At 41.0% G+C, this 16,297-nt stretch overlaps 1 protein-coding gene across 1 annotated transcript in view; it reads right to left on the bottom strand.

The window, feature by feature from the left end:
* LOC141802568 (zeta-sarcoglycan-like) overlaps positions 1-16,297 on the bottom strand; it is a 602,901-nt gene that overhangs the window by 585,742 nt on the left and 862 nt on the right. The gene's annotated exons all lie outside the window — the stretch shown is intronic.

Genomic DNA, 16,297 nt, shown 5'->3' on the forward strand with positions numbered 1-16,297 from the left:
CAGGATCAGTTGCATCTACTCTGGTGATTCCCTGACTAAAGCTACCTTAAATTCAGGTCATCAATCTGAGGGTTTAGTGCTTGCTGAATGACAAAAAAACCCTGCATAGCAAGGCTGTAGAATCCTGATTTACTGCTGGAGAATTATTGACGGTGAAATCTTTCTTATCACGTTTGCAGATGTTTTCACAAGCGGACATGTTGAACACACACACAGCACGTCCTCATGATCAAACAAACTGATGTGTTGGAATATTAACAAAGAGATAAATAATACCGTGAATATCCTCTGTCTGGGTTTAATCAGGATGACTTAAAGCTGCTTGTTGGATGGTCCAAATGGCAGCACCGTGCTGTATTTGAACTAACCAGGGGGTACTGTGTGATCTCAGTAATGGGCACCCAGCCCTGAACACCAAGGAATGAAAGGGAAGAGCTCTGGTGTTGCTGAGGCATGCTTTCTCTGCTCGGAGCGTGTGTGTTTTATACTTTCAAATGTGTGCTCATTCAGTTATTCTGTGTTGCAGCACCATGTTGTGCGAGATGACTGTAAATACGCTTTGCCGACCAAGGCCAAATTCATCAAGTTTCATAGTTTAACTGCTTTATTATACAAGAAGACTTCAAGGCAGCTTACATCAAATATTTCACCCATAAAATCATTCGTTCGTGGTGTAAAAACCAGCGTAGCAGGGTTGGGCTTCTTTATCTTGCACTGGAACATGAGTGTTAAGAAATAGCAGTTAAATAGCCGGTGCCCACACAGCTGCACACACTTTCTGAAGTGGAAATGCTCGCTCACAGAGTGCAACTCATTTCAGCGGCAGAAACAGTTTGAATCCATTCAGATACCTCGGAAAAATCATCAGGTATGAATAAATGTGTGAGTAAGATGCTTTGCAGGTCTGCGTGTTTTTATATACAGGCGCCTATTTTCAGCAGAGACAGTATGGAGCTGTTTGATTTGCATTTGAATGACTATACAGTGGGGGAAATACATATTGAACGCATCAACTTTTTTCTCATCACATTTATTTCTAAAGCTGAGATTTAAACAAAATTTCTCCCAGACATTGGAATTAACTCAAATAATCCACACATGAAGAGAAATCACAACGTTCAGGTCCATAAATAATGATTATGGTGAATTAAGTACGATAACACAGGAAAAAAGTATTGAACACACCATGGAAAGGCTGTATACTTTGGACAGGAAATGCTCCATACCACCTGAAATCTGTCAGTAATTATTACTTGAACTTCCAATTAGTGCAAACCAACATCAGCTGGGCTAGAGCAAATTGATGGTCCTATAAAAAAGGTGTTTTTTTCACCAAGCAGTTAAATAGCACACACCTCATGATGGGTAAAGGCAAAGAGCTCTCTGAAGACATTCACAACCTGATTGTTGCTCAGCATCAGAATGGAACTGGTTACAGACTTATATCAAAGCACCTGAATATTCCAGTCAGCACCGTTGGGGCCATTATTCACAAGTGGAAGAAGCACCACCTTACCATCAACAGGCCACGCACAGGAGCTCCTTGAAGATTTCTGACCAGGGAGTCAGAAAGATAGTCAGGAGAGGACTCAACCAGCCAAGGACCACCCTGAAAGTGCTCCAGAAAGACTTGGAGGCAGCAGGTACAATTGTTACAGAGAAAACAACAGGCAATGCACTCCACCGCCATGGCCTCTATGGACGCTCAGCCCGCAAGACTCCATTCCTCAAGAAAAGGCATGTTGAAGCTGGTTTAAAGTTTGCTAAACAGCATCTTGACAAGCCTGTAGAATACTGGGAGAATGTTGTCTGGTCAGATGAGACCAAAACTGAACTTTTGGGCTGTCATACTACAGACCATGTTTGGAGGAGAAATGGCTCTGCACATCAGCCAAAAACCACTACACCAACAGTGAAGTTTGGAGGTGAAGCATCATGGCATGGGGTTGTTTCTCATCTCATGGTGTTGGCAAACTTCATATAACTGACGGAGCAATGAATGGAGCCATGTATGGGGAAATTCTTGATCTGAATCTGCTGCCATCCACCAGGATGATGAAGATGATGAAGATGAGACGTGGCTGGACCTTCCAGCAGGACAACCATCCAAAGCACACGGCAAAGTTGACTCTCAAATGGTTTCAGAAAAAGAAAATCAATCTGTTAGAACGGCCTAGTCAATCACCTGACTTCAATCCAACTGAACATTTGTGGAAAGAAGTAAAGAAAAGGGTTCACCAGAGGGCACCAAAGAATATTCCAGATTTAAAGACAATCTGTGCAGAGGAATGGGCCAAAATCACACCTGAGCAGTGTGGGCCATTAGTTCAAACATACAAGAAGCTTCTGGAAGCTGTCACTGCAAACAAAGGCTTCTCCACTCAGTATTAGATGAGTCTCAGTTAGCGTGGTCAATACTTTTTTCCTGTGTTATCGTACTTAATTCACCATAATCATTATTTATGGACCTGAACGTTGTGATTTCTTTTCATGCGTGGATTATTGGAGTTAACACCAATGTCTGGGAGAAATTTAGTTTGAATTGCATCTTTGGAAATAAATGTGATGAGAAAAAAGTTGATACATTCAATACTTATTTCCCTCATTGTACATATGCAACACACACACTTACACACACACACTTGCGGTACACTAAGCTTCAAACTACATTGCAATAGTGTGTCCAACATGAAGCAGACCAAGGACTTCTTGTGTCAAGGTTGGGGAAACATGGGAAATAACAGTCACACACACACACTAAGCCGCCCTGAGGCACAGTGTGCTAAGGCAGAATGGCAGGTGGTGAGGTGAAGCATCAGTCACTGTTAAGACTGGAAAAATGTGTGTGAATGTGTGTGTATGAGCTGCCCTGAGCGGTGATTTGGGGCCAGGGTGCAGAAAATTCGCCCAAGGCAAACATGTGTTATTGTTTGTCCCTGTATATATATGTGTGTGTATGAATACATAACATGCTAATGTCTCCACACATTTCTCCCCATAAGCTATTCTTAGCAGTAAGTGATGCTTTGCAGGCCGGTGCGAGTGTGTGTTTGTGTGTGCTTTAGTGTGTAATTATTACAGCTGCACGGTGATTTGGACCCTGGAGCCTCCCAAGAGCCAAGTTCAACACCATCATGTTTCTCTCGGCTTAGAAAAAAAAAAAAATCCCCACTCTGCAGTTCACTCTGCCTTCACCTCCCCAGGTACGCATCCACTGCAGGCCAAAGCATCCTCACACACACCTCGCCTGTCTATAATTTCTTCCCTGAGGTTTTGAGAAGGCTGCTGTATCAGTAATTGCAGCTCAGAGGAAGCGGCATGTGTCCCTGAAACACCTCGGATGCTTAAGTAAATTCAGCTCTCCTTGTAGCCGTTCTTCACCGTGTAATTTCATTCAGCGTGTTTAACTTTACAACACCATTTACTTACAGGGCGTACAGCTTTACTGGCAGCGTTCATTGGTTTCTGTGAAGCACGAGCCTGGCAGTGCCAATAGTTCTTGGAAATAATTAAATTTGCCCAGCTCAGTCTGCAGCTCATTAACCTTTTAGTTTAAACCCCAAAAATCTTTTGGATGCTATTCTTATAATTGCAATTTGGTGTTTTTCAACATGCATCTGCAGGTGCACTGTCAGCCCCTACAGGACATTTCACAGCCCCCATCTGGTCCATGATCTACTTTACAAAGACACATCCTGGAGCTCAGATACCCCACCAGAAAATCCCCCGTAACAGATTCTGACGGCCAAAAAAGAATATCCTTGAGTGGATTATGATCACATTTAACACATACTGTGTCAGTGGTCAGTTTTCTGCAGAGTTTCCTGCTGCGTAAACATCAGCAAACTCTGCTTCTGACCAAGGAAAATGTTTCCCATTAGGGGGCGATGTGGGGGAAATATGCCAGGATGTTTTTATAGTAGTATCAGGATCTGGATTTCAGCCCTAAATGTTTCTGATTTCAAGCATAACTTTTGCATCGTTTCATGGCTTTAAATCTGGTCTGGTGTCCTCTAATGTGTTTTTTAACTCTCACATTTTCACATCATGACAAATGAATTCTTTTAAAAACGTCTTTGAGTTGTCAAGTTCCCGCAGAATGTACAGAGCTTTACGGATGAAATGCACAAGATGCATCTTCCCTTCAAAAGCCAATTTATCGACTTACACTGGATCCACTCTGTTACAGTCTGACTGTGTTTCTGGTCTCGCAGGGTGCAGCTAAGACCAAACCATCCAATGTTTGCTGGATGCTGGTGCTATGGTGTGTCAGTTCACCAAGGGGGAGACCAGGGATGTTCAATACCACGTTTTTTCAGACCGATACTAGAACAGAAACTCTCTTTGGAGTACTACTAGCACTTTTGATGCATAAAATTTAACAGTGACAGATCATTTTGATTCAAGACAGTACGGTCACTCTGCCATTATGTCCAAAAAAAAAAAAACAACAACTTTTTCTTAGTTTATTCGGTTGTTTTCTGGTTCATTCAACCACAGCAAGAAGCAGCAACTTCTGGAAAGGAGGACTTGGTCAAGGTAAGATTTTCGTGCCTTGAGAATCAGCAGCGTTCAAGAGAACCAATACCAATACCGATACCTGGTCTAAGTACTTGCCCATCCCTACGGAAAGGCCAAACAGGACAGGACGTTGTGCACGAAATTACCTAAAAACACCCAGTGACTTTCAAAATAAAGCAAACCATGTCAAAACCAGATGGTATTTAGTCTGTACTACGACAGAGCCAGACCAGGACTCAACAGGTTTGAGGTTTTACAGCCCAACATGAATGAAGAGAGACTGATCAACGGAGGGGGAAGAGCAGGAACTCCTCAGTCTGTGACTCCAGCCGTCTGTCAGTCATACAGCTTGTTGGACTGAACACGCGGCCACAGTTGCTCTTCGTCTCATATCCATGCTGAGCTCTCATCCAAAGAGCACATTGCTCTCACATACAGTACTTTATGAGCATGATTTTGATTGACAAGCTCCACCAGACCCCACCTCCCCCTGCTGGAAAAACATAACTTACTTCTATAGACGCAGTAAACGGTTGTGATCAAATTGTTCATGGCAGTGGCACAACACTCTGTGCCGCTAATCCAACCAAACTAAGTCAAGGCGACAACAGGAATGGTTATGACGATTGGGAGTGAGGCGATCAAGTTTTTAGATTTTTTTTGGAGAAGATGCCCTGAATAGAGTTTTTTTCAATCACTGATAAAATGTGGATTTACCAATCTCCTCTTCTTTGTTTAATCATTTGATTAGTCTTGCGCTACAATTTTGTAACGTCCTAGAATTCAGATTCTTTATTTGGGGACCTTAAGCAGATATGAGATTAAAATGTGATTAGATTAGATTAGATTAGATTAGATTAGATTAGATTAGATTAGATTAGATAGATTAGATAAGAACTTTATTAATCCTTTGGGAGGGTTCCCTCAGGAAATTCAGATTCCAGCAGCAAGTAACACCGTAGTACAAAAAAAGACGTGCAGAATAGATAAGAGTAGAAAGAAGATAAATAACAACACAGGTTCTATACAGCAAAATACAAAATAAATACAAACAATAGCAATAATAATGATAATAATAAAATAATGAAAATACTGGCAATAATAATAATAATAATAATAATAATAATAATAATAATAATAATAATAGTAATAATAGTGACAATATTAGTGATAAATATAATAATAATAATAATAATAATAATAATAATAATAATAACAATAATAGCAATAATAGTAATGATAGTTATAATAATAAAAATAGTTATGGCAGCATCAATGGGGATTATGACAGCAGCAGTTAAAGTGACATTAGGAAATAAGATACAGATTAATTAGATTATTTAATTTCAAACTCTGTAATTAATCTGATTTTTTTTTTAATCGCCTGGCAGCACTAGTTACTAGATTAACTTTGGTTTTGTTTGTGATCTTGACATTAAAGATGATTCCAGGCCTGACTTTGAACATGCCTTCCCTAATAAAGCCCGTATTGAAATCCCCATTGACTGTATGCCTCATTTTTGCTTTTTTTTTTTTAAGTCTCCTGACTCCACATCTCTTCGAGTTGCTTGGTCAGCCCTGAGGTATTTCCATTCAGCCTTCCAAACATGTCATCTTCCATCCCCAGGCTCCATATCATCCCCTCTGAAACCAATGGGTGATGTCATCAAGCATAACACAGCCTATGGGCTTGACCAGCTGATGCAAGATAAGATACTTTTAATACTTGTGTTAAACAGTCTATAAGCTCCAGCACCTGGAGGCCTCAGCTGATAGAAAACACAGTATATGTGTCAGACATCCCAACCTGATGTTTGCACGGAGACGGCGCTCTGCTCTACTTTGCAAACACAGCCAGAGGGCAGTCTTTTCTGGAGTAAATAGTGGCTAAACTAATTAAACATGTTCACTCTGAGTTGTTGGGGGAAACACCGCAAAATGCAGATAGCACGAATAAAACATTCAGAACACTCCCAACACACGCACTCACAGCCCGGCATTCAATATGTGGCCTCAGGCGAGATCCAAGAAATGAATTCAGTGGGTGCACGCGGCCCGAGAAGACAAAGAAATAATGAAAGGACTCGTTGTGAAGACGCATTAATTGTTAGCCTTGTATTGACTGACAGGTGGATGGAAGTTAATTAACTCTGCCTTTAGTCAAGCCTTTGAAAAGAATCAACGAAAAGATGGAAAAATATGAGAAATGTGTGTTTTCATGACCACCAGCCTTGACACGCTGTTTGGAACATTCTCTAACGTGCTGCCTAATTCATTACAAGCATTGTCCTCCCGTCTCAGTCTGCTGATAGAAATACTTGAATGATGCTTGCTAACACAAAGCAAGCTAGCTACTCCTATAGCATGCTCCAAATGAGGGAAATGTGCAGGAACAAGAAGCTGTACTGATTTTGCAAGTTTTTACATACTGACCCCTACAGACTAAATTTCAGCCAAAATAGTCGGCAGTGTGGTAGTGGGTTTGGAAAACAGTCATAGTCTAAGCTCTAAATATCTTCAGAAGGCCTTTCTCCTGCTAATGGACACAACTATATATGAAACCTAAATATTCAGTCGCCCCCTGGTGGCTTGTACAGGTAATATAAGTCTCTTCACACTGATGGATATGAAACAAGAACAGAAAATCAGAATGAAAATATATAAAACAATATATTTACAATATGTTACAGGGGATGCAATTTTACTTTTATTTATTTCAGGAGAGCATCTGGACCAAACAGACGACTGCTGCCAAACTGCTAGTTTCTGTTAGCATCATGCTGGTAAACAATATCAGAATCAGAAATACTTTATTGATCCCCATTAGAAAATTACATTTCAGTTTCATCCCTTACAAGAAACTTAAAAAGACAGTGACATGTAACATGAGGAGGACAGGATAGATATGAAAAGAAAAACAAGAATGTGGTTAAAATGTTAGCTTTGCTTATTTAGGAGGAGGGCTAATCAGTATGGATACTTTCACACGAGATACTACTCAAAGTTACAGAAACACTGGCACTATCTTTTTAATTCTCTATACGTCTGTCATTTCAAATTATTAAAACAATATTTTTATATTGTGCAAAAGTGTTAGCATCTTTTGCTAGTTGGTGGGTAATAAGTGGGATAGTGAATGGTTAATGGGTGGTTATGGGAAACAGAACCAGGACAGGGTGAGACAGACCTCTCTGTTGTTGGGGTTTCCTATCAGTATGATCAGACCCTGCTCATTTCTCTGTGTATGAAAGCTAATGTGATGTGAAGCTAGTTGGTTTTATCCCTGTTTTCTAGTCTCGGCTAAACTTTACTCTCCTCACACTCATTTCCGCAGGCAGCACAGTCAAGAAATTGATCTCAAAGTTTTCATCAAACTCCCACTGAGGAAGCAAATAAGAGTATTTCCCTGAATGTGGGTATGTGTTTCTCAGATGGGGACTGGCACAGCTGGCTCAGTTTACCTTCTTCCACTTCATTACAGGTAGAGGTGGGGAGCTCTTCTCCCTCACACACACACACACACACACACACACACACACACACACACACACACACACACACTGACTAAATACTGTGAGTTAACCTTCAGAAGGCCAACGAGAGCCCCGCTAGCTATTAGACCTTTAAACAAAGGTAGATGAGAAGCACACACTCACTCACACACACATACACACACAGGAAGTGTTAAAAGTAGGAAATTTAACTTTGTTGCACTCATCAAATGAAAGCACACCCCTGACTGCCTTCACACACTCACACACACACACACACACACACATAAGAAAAAACACACACATCAGCTACTGTGTAATGAAAGTGGCCTTTCTGCAAGGAACAGCTAATTACCTGTAAAATTGACTGATGTGGACAAAACAGGTGACTGACTGCTGGACTTGGAACTGATCGTGCGCTCCAGGTGTGTGTGTGTGTGTGTGTGTGTGTGTGTGTGTGTGTGTGTGTGTGTGTGTGTGTGTGTGTGTGTGTGTAAATGTGGATGTGTGCATGTGTTTGCGTGTGGGTGTTGCAGAGTGAATAAAACGGTTGAGAAAGTACGAGGTAAAGTATGAGAAAGCTGGAAGGAAAGTTGAAGGCTCCCTCGCCGACCTTGCTTTCCCTGTTAGAACACCGAGTCCGTCCAGTTCATGTAAAACTTTAAAATATATTTCAGGACTGCACAGAAAGTCCTCAGCTTCTATAAAATCAAAGTTCAGGCTGCTCTGCAGCCGTCCAGGGGGTATGATCAACACCATTAAATATTCTAAGTGTTTCTTAGCTCTACTCCCTCAGCATAGTAAACACCTAATGTTTTATTTGCATATGTTCACTGAGCTCGCTTTGAATTAGCTCATTGCAACGCTCAACCATGTAGCATTCTGGGTAAGGATGCACTTGAAAAACATCCACAGATCAGCTTCTGGAGTTTCTCCAATGAGTTGATGAACACTTGCCTGAAAAATAACTTTTAGTTCTTGTAAGATGAAATGTTAAGTTTTGAAGTTTGGCTTGGGAGAACAAAAACTGAGTCATCTGCATAAATAATGAGAATGGAGATGTGTGTTCCCAGAGGGTTTTTCTTTAGCTCAGGAGGAATTTTACCTCATGTAACTGCAGTGTTTGTTTTTTTAACTGCTTGTATGCTGGTTACAAAGAGAATCTCTTTATTTGATGGGAGAAAATTCCTTATATTCTTAACTTTAGCTAACAGTGCAGGATGGCTACAACTGATGACAGATATGAATGGTTTTCTACCTATGAAGTCCTGTAGAATTAAACTCTTTCACATAACAGTGGTCCTTTGAAGATGTTCTATCCAAAAGTTCCTGTTAATCTTTTGTGCACCGCTTGTAACAACTGCTAATAAACTGTTTGATGATAGTTTCAACAAACAAAAAATCCATCTTTAAAATTGTCAAATACTACAAACAACGGCATCCTAAAGGCATCCTTGAGCTTTTTCTAATTATTGCTGATAAATTGTATTGTTCACTTGATGCTAGCAGTCCCAGTTAGTTAATCACAGGCGGCAGCAGCAGAGCATCCTCCATAGACCAAACTGTTTCGATTTATTTTAGGGATGTCCTGATATTACATTTTCACTTCCCATACGATACCAATACTGCAGCATTGAGTATTGGGCGATACCAATATTAATACGATACGATATCAGCATTAAACATACATACTTTTTTTAACTTATTTTGTAGTGTGTCTGTCATGTTAGAAAAGGCTTGATTAAGTGATATTATTCAAACAAAGAACAGTAATCAGCAACAGTATGAGGAAAAACTGACCCATTCATTATTAACCAATGGGGAACAGAAACTGCTTATATCAGAGATTTTAGATGCATTTTGATACGATACCGATACTTGTTTTTGCTGATATCGGACCGATATCCGATATCAATATCAGACTGGGACACCTCTACTTTATTTCCGCCTTTGCATTCTAAAAAAATTTGGCCCTATTATTTATTTTTCTCATGAGGTTAAAAAACTTTACCTTGATGAGTGTTGAAGTATTTTACCTGGTGTTGCACACTTATGGATCCGCCCCCTGGGGTCTACAAAAAGCTTCCCACTGATACAGAATATGGAGAAATAACTGGACTCCACTGCCAACTATGGGTTTAAAATCTTTAAATATTGCCAGACGGTTATTGTTGTATGGATTACAGCTAAGTGAGGTCACCACCAAAACTGCACCCCCTGGTGGCTGTCTGCAATATAGGTCAAAAACTCTGTCTCCCCAAACTTTAAAAAGTACATAATCGTTATTGCTTTCGTAGGCTTTTTATTCTGGCAGCGGTATAGGGAGAAAGATTATTTGAGGGATAGACAAACAGGTGGGGCAGCAGTGGTTCAGTCCATTTGGACTTGGCTTGGCAACTTGAGAGTTACTGGTTTAAGTCCTGGTATGAACCAAGATTTTCAAATTGGGCTGGTTGCTAGGGAAGTGCCAGATGATTTCCTACTCCTTGCCTTTAACCAAAGCACAAAACTGAATACCCCCCACTGGGATTATTCAAGTATAGCTTTTCGAATGAGCATCACAAGCATCATCAAAGTTAAGTTCAGGTCTTTGTATGGGTCGATTGAAAACCCTCCAGGCTTCTGCACTCGACTCGTTTGACAGGTCCCTTGAATAAATCAGATTAAACTTGTGTAAAAAAACAATCACTGTAGAGACCAAACTCCTCTGTAAATGTTGTCCTCACTGTGTGTAGCTGTCCATGGTTTTACACAGTCTATAGTTACAACCTTGAAGCATCAGAAGCATTTGGCAGCCTCAGAGACTTGTTGTGCCCCTCATCTATCACAGCCAATCTGCCATGTTTTTATAAATAGGGCAGAGCATGCGTGCAGATGTTTTCAGAGGGCTCCACCGTACCAGGAATAAGCTCTTTTGGGCGCCCACTTCTCAATTTGTGCAGCTGTTACGCTGGCAGCTCCGACAAACTTCACTGTCACCAAAATATAATGTATTTCCCCGTACAGCCCATTAAGTCATCAGCTCACGCGTGGGTTACACTCGCGCTCGTAATACCATTTAACTCAAGTGCTGCCTGCAAATACGTAGATGAGGGATCTTGCTTTCCCGGAGGTTAGAGATGCAGGCCTGGAGTGCGGTTGGGTTGAGGGGGAGGTGGGGGCAGGCTGGCTTAACTGAATGAGTAATGTTGTCCTGTTCCTCAGCAGCTACTGCTGAAGTGCCCTTGGAAGAGGCACTGAACCCCCCCCTCTCCCCAATTGCTCCAATTGAGCTGCTCAGTGGCCAGAATTGCAAAACTGGGGCTGCTACTGGGAGGTTACCAAATGAGGTTGTGTGAATGAGTGCAACCAAGGTGGGAGAGCAGCCACCATGCAAATACTGGTCCGCTCTGGCCCAAGCTTGTACCATAAGTTGGTTTTACTTTGCCAGCCACTTTGGCAGGTAACTAACCATCATTTGGAGGCTAACTCGATTCTGGAAATCAAGTTGGCTTGTGCGTCCGTGACAGAATCTGATTAATATGTTTGAGGAGCGGCCATAGCATCAGCCAGACATCCATAAAAAGGGGGTCCTAGTCTGGATTTGGACCTTGATGCTCTGTTTTGTCCCTTGTTGCCAGCCATTCTGATGAATTGAACACCATTATTTGCATTCCATGTCATTTAACATGTTTTTACCTGGAGTCAAATTATATTTTGATCAAAATTGAACCACCACTTGCTTTTCCAATACCTGCTCCTGTTACAAGTCCAGAGCCTCTGATCTGGAGGGTCAAACTCAATCCGACTGCCTTTATTATACTGCATATAATTTACGGTGCAGCTATTACTAAAGATCAATAGCACTTAAACTGCTCCATTGATATTGAAACCTGCGCTGATTTACAAGCAGATAGGTCTTCGGTCGGACCCAGACTCACATCCAGTCTCACACACACACACATGCCACTTGTATATTTGATATAACGCCGTGACTTCCCAGTGTCCTGATGTTGTCCTTGATCACTGTTCATTTCCTGCAATTGCTCTTTAAAGCACACACACGCACACTAGGGGGAGAAACAGCCTTTTATTAGATTAGATTTCTGTATGTGTGTGTGTCTGCTTTCTTTTAAAGTTTTAAAGGCCAGCTGGCCTGAAAAACCCGTAGACATTTAAAGTAAACACTCCTCTTTTGCTATGCTTGAAAGGACACGTATCGATTTACATTAATTCCAAAATACACATAAAAAGTGTGTTGAAGGATTGTTGCGTAGGAGTAAAGATAAGGATGCACATGCCTGTTAAGAAAAGGCACAAACACACACATTGGTGACCTTCACTACAAATAAAGCCAATAGAGGAGACAGTGTGTGTATGTGTGTGTATGTGTGTGTACGTGTGTGTAGGTCTGAGTGCCAGCTACCAATGCACTAGGACTCAGGGACTGTCAGCACTGCCAAGGATATGACACGAGCTCTGAAAAAACAACCAGCAGATGGATGGATAGATGGACTGGGGGAGGAGAGGATGGAAATCTTTAAACCCGATGGGCAGAGCAAATGACTAACACTACCAGGGTCCAGACGAGATTGTTGGCCACACAATGCCATCACCTGCCGGAAGTGGTGTGAAGCTCAGGGGCGCACAGATGGAGATTTTGCAGCCGTGTTAATAATTTACTTATTGAAGCGTAACAGGGAATAAACTTAGGGCCAGCGATTTCTTCACAGAGGCAGCTCCAGAAACCATGGGTGGTATATAACAGTCTTAGTGACATCACTAACTGCTGTCTGCGGCATAGTTTTACTGTTTTAAAGTAGCCGAAATAAAAATCCAATTTTGTTTTCTGACTGATTGTCATAGTTCTGTTCTGGATCAATTTTTATCAGCACAAATGACCCAAACACACAACTCAAGTCAAAAACAAAGTCTCACAAAGTAATGAACGAGCAACGCTGGAGGGACTAGAAGAAAGGGAAACTGAAAATCAGAGCAATGCTGGAAAAAACTTGATTATCAAAAGGGCAATAAAAATTCACAGTCTACTGGAGTCTTCTTAAAGATAAAATAATAATAATAAATAAAAAAAAATAGAAAAAATAAATAATAAACAAATAAAATAATAAAATAAATAATAAAAACAAAAAATATAATAATAATAATAATCATCATAATTTGTGCTGTGAAAAGGTGCAAACCTCGCATCACTGAAGAGACATGACAGTATTAATATCACAAGGCTAATGTTTTGTATTTTGTGCATTTACCCAAACCTGACACTGTGACGCCGATTAGTCCAAGGCTTGTAAACACACTTTTAGGATGTTTTGCATTTCTCTGCAAACTGGTCGCCAGACAAAGGTCTAGTGTTGAAATGTTACTCTGACCTGAGCTGAGTCACTGTCGGGGTGCGGTAGTGAGGTGCTTCTGAAAGAGCCCAATGTCCAATCCGAGGTTATCGTTGAGTTGTGTTTTTTTTCTTCTTCTTTTTTGCCATTTATTGATCCAGTAAAATTACAGGTACATAAATCTTACTTCATATGAGTTGAAAAACCATGTACTCTTCTTATTCCCAAGACCACTGCTTCACCTGTGCCTCTTCTGTAGCATTTACCCACCTGTTTACCTAGAAGGCCCCTTGTGGTGATTAAGGTGTGGAAAAATTACTGATACGGCAATTTAACATGATACTTTGCCCTCTGATAAAATATTGATATTTCAACTCTTAATATCGATAATTTTCTTTAAAAACCACATTTCAGTCAAGTTGGAAGTAAAATATGACTTCCTCGCCTCTACTGCGGTACATGGCGCTGAAGAGCTACTATTTTTTCTTAGTTAACTGTCTACAATATCACGATATATCACAATATTGTTATATCATGATGTGTACTGTATCATGAGGTTCTTGCCAAAACTCAGCATTAGTGGTGATTGTGCGAGTGACAAAACAACATAAATGACATAGGTAAAATGGCTCATAATGATGACATTGATTGAAATATTGATTTAAAAAATCTTGCAAGTTGAACAATGTGTGGGATTGTTACAAACATAGTTTAAATCCCAGCAATAACAGCCCAAGCTAGCTTTTCAGCCAACCTAGCACGAGGCGCACCACTGATTGTTTCTGGCAACTAAACTCAAAATCTTTATCCTTCTAAGTGATCGAGTTGTATAAAGTTTCACCTCCTGGTTTGTTTAGCCAAAGTACAGAATACAAAGTCAGTGACGAGAAAGAAAGATACAAACAGTTGGTATGAAAATGACAGTGTCTGATTAAATTATATAAAGTGTAGGAGTGGAAACACAGAGAACAAAGTGTCTGACTCAAAATGCGAAAAAAAAAAATAGTGCCCAAGACTCAGACCAGGACAGTCTGGTTCCCATCTGTCATTATGTTGCTGCTAATGTGAAAATGGACAGGTAACATTAGTGTCTATGGGGTCTCCTGGACTTTTGGCACCATCCCTCAGTGGACACTGTTGGAACTGCAGTTTTTGGAACTCCCACATTGACATAATTTTTCAAACTTGGAGAAAAGGCTCTCAGCTTTGCTGCTTTATGTCGCTGCACACACAGCGCTCTCAGATATAAATAATCCAGCTCTTAGACTGCACCTGTCGCTATCACGTCTCCCTCAGGGTCCACTAAAAACCCAGAAGAGGACTGTCCTCTGATCCCGTCTTTGTCAGTAACAGTAGTAAAGCAGTGACTACACTGTAAAACCTTTCACTGTAAAATGACGGTTGTTGTTTTCTTCACTGATGAAACCGCTGCCTGTATTTAAGGATGTAATTTCAGGAGCATTTTCCTGCAATTTCTAACATTCGTAGATATTTTCTCTGAATGCATTTGTCTTGGCCCTCATTGGACATCAGACTCTTAATGTTCAGTCAATCTTCAGACTGTTACTGTGGGTTAAAGATGATATATCCAGGATGTTAAGACTGATGTAAAAACACGGCACAGTGTTTTTCGGCTTCAGAGCATCACAGATTTCCTCTTGATGCCTCGACAGGAGAGATTCCTGAGCAGGAAAACTTGATCCTTCTGCTTTTTGAGTTACACGGAAAATGATTCCTGGGTTTGCTTGGTCACCGACTGAAAATGTTTGTGTAAGGTCTTAAGAAGTTTGATGTGCCTTGAACATTGCTAGATGCTTCTGGACGTCTGCAGCAGACCATGCAGCAACAAACCAAGAGGAAAGCAGAGTTGGAGACGTCAGTTTGTAAAATTGCCGTCTTCGTGTCTTACGGTAGCAAGGCTTCGTTTGAAAGAGAAGTTTCTCCAAACACCAGATATGTCTTCTGCATTGTCTAACAGAGCATCATTTTTAGCTCCCTATGTATTATTCAGAGGGAAGCTGGGTTGTGTTGAACCATATGCTACACCTCCCCTCCCTCTCAGCTCTGTGTGTAACGAATACATCTTAATTCACCTTGAAGGTAAAGAACTTCAGCCAAAAACAGAGTGTACCCGACAGAACAGACTGTCAGGCAAAACAAATAAATAAATAATGAATAAAAAAACAACAGCACAGCTAGCATGCAGCCCTGCAGGCCAACAGTTAAGGTCATTTTTAAACCAGAATGCCAATTTCCATCTTGATGACGACCAGCCAGCTGAGTCAAAGTCAATTTGGAGCACTGCGTCAGCGCGGCAACCGGGGTCTCGTTCTCAGAAATTTGATCACATAAAATGCTACTTGAAATGTCAAAGCCTTGGGGAATCTCATCGATTTGCTGATTTATCCAATCAGTGGTTATCAGGAAGAGGCGCGGCGCGCGGAGAGTGGACGTTTCCACTCGAGATTCCTTTCTGGGAGACGGTTTCACCAGTGGAGACTCGGAAAGAAGATCCTCCTGGGTACCATTACGGGTTGTATCACCCAAAGTGGGGTCTTGTCTCCCCTTGTCTCCATGTGGGGACCCATAATTCTGCTATTTACAGCTCTGCGAATTACACAACACTAATGTTGACACAGTTTTCTGTCAGCTTACGATACGAGCATGCACGCTTTTACAACCTCAAACACAAATTTTTCCCAAACTTCTGAACTTTATGTTCCAGGAAGCTGCAGCTGAAAGCTTCCCAGGTGCAGATGCTCTCTGGATTATAAATACTGGGATTATGTAACATCGTGGAAGTGATAGGACAGGACAATAAATGACACCTTCCATTAACTTTCCCATAAACTGTAAGCTGGTTGTGTTGGTGTGATGCAAAGACTGCCCGAAAGAGCTGCACAGAAGCTACCCACCAATTTCCACACACACAGGTGGAATATCCATCTCTAATTC

Source organism: Halichoeres trimaculatus, unplaced genomic scaffold (genome assembly GCF_033239565.1).
Source record: "Halichoeres trimaculatus isolate MK-OKI-2021-1 unplaced genomic scaffold, fHalTri1.1 fHalTri1_scaffold_2, whole genome shotgun sequence".
Taxonomy (NCBI): Eukaryota; Metazoa; Chordata; class Actinopteri; order Labriformes; family Labridae; genus Halichoeres; species Halichoeres trimaculatus.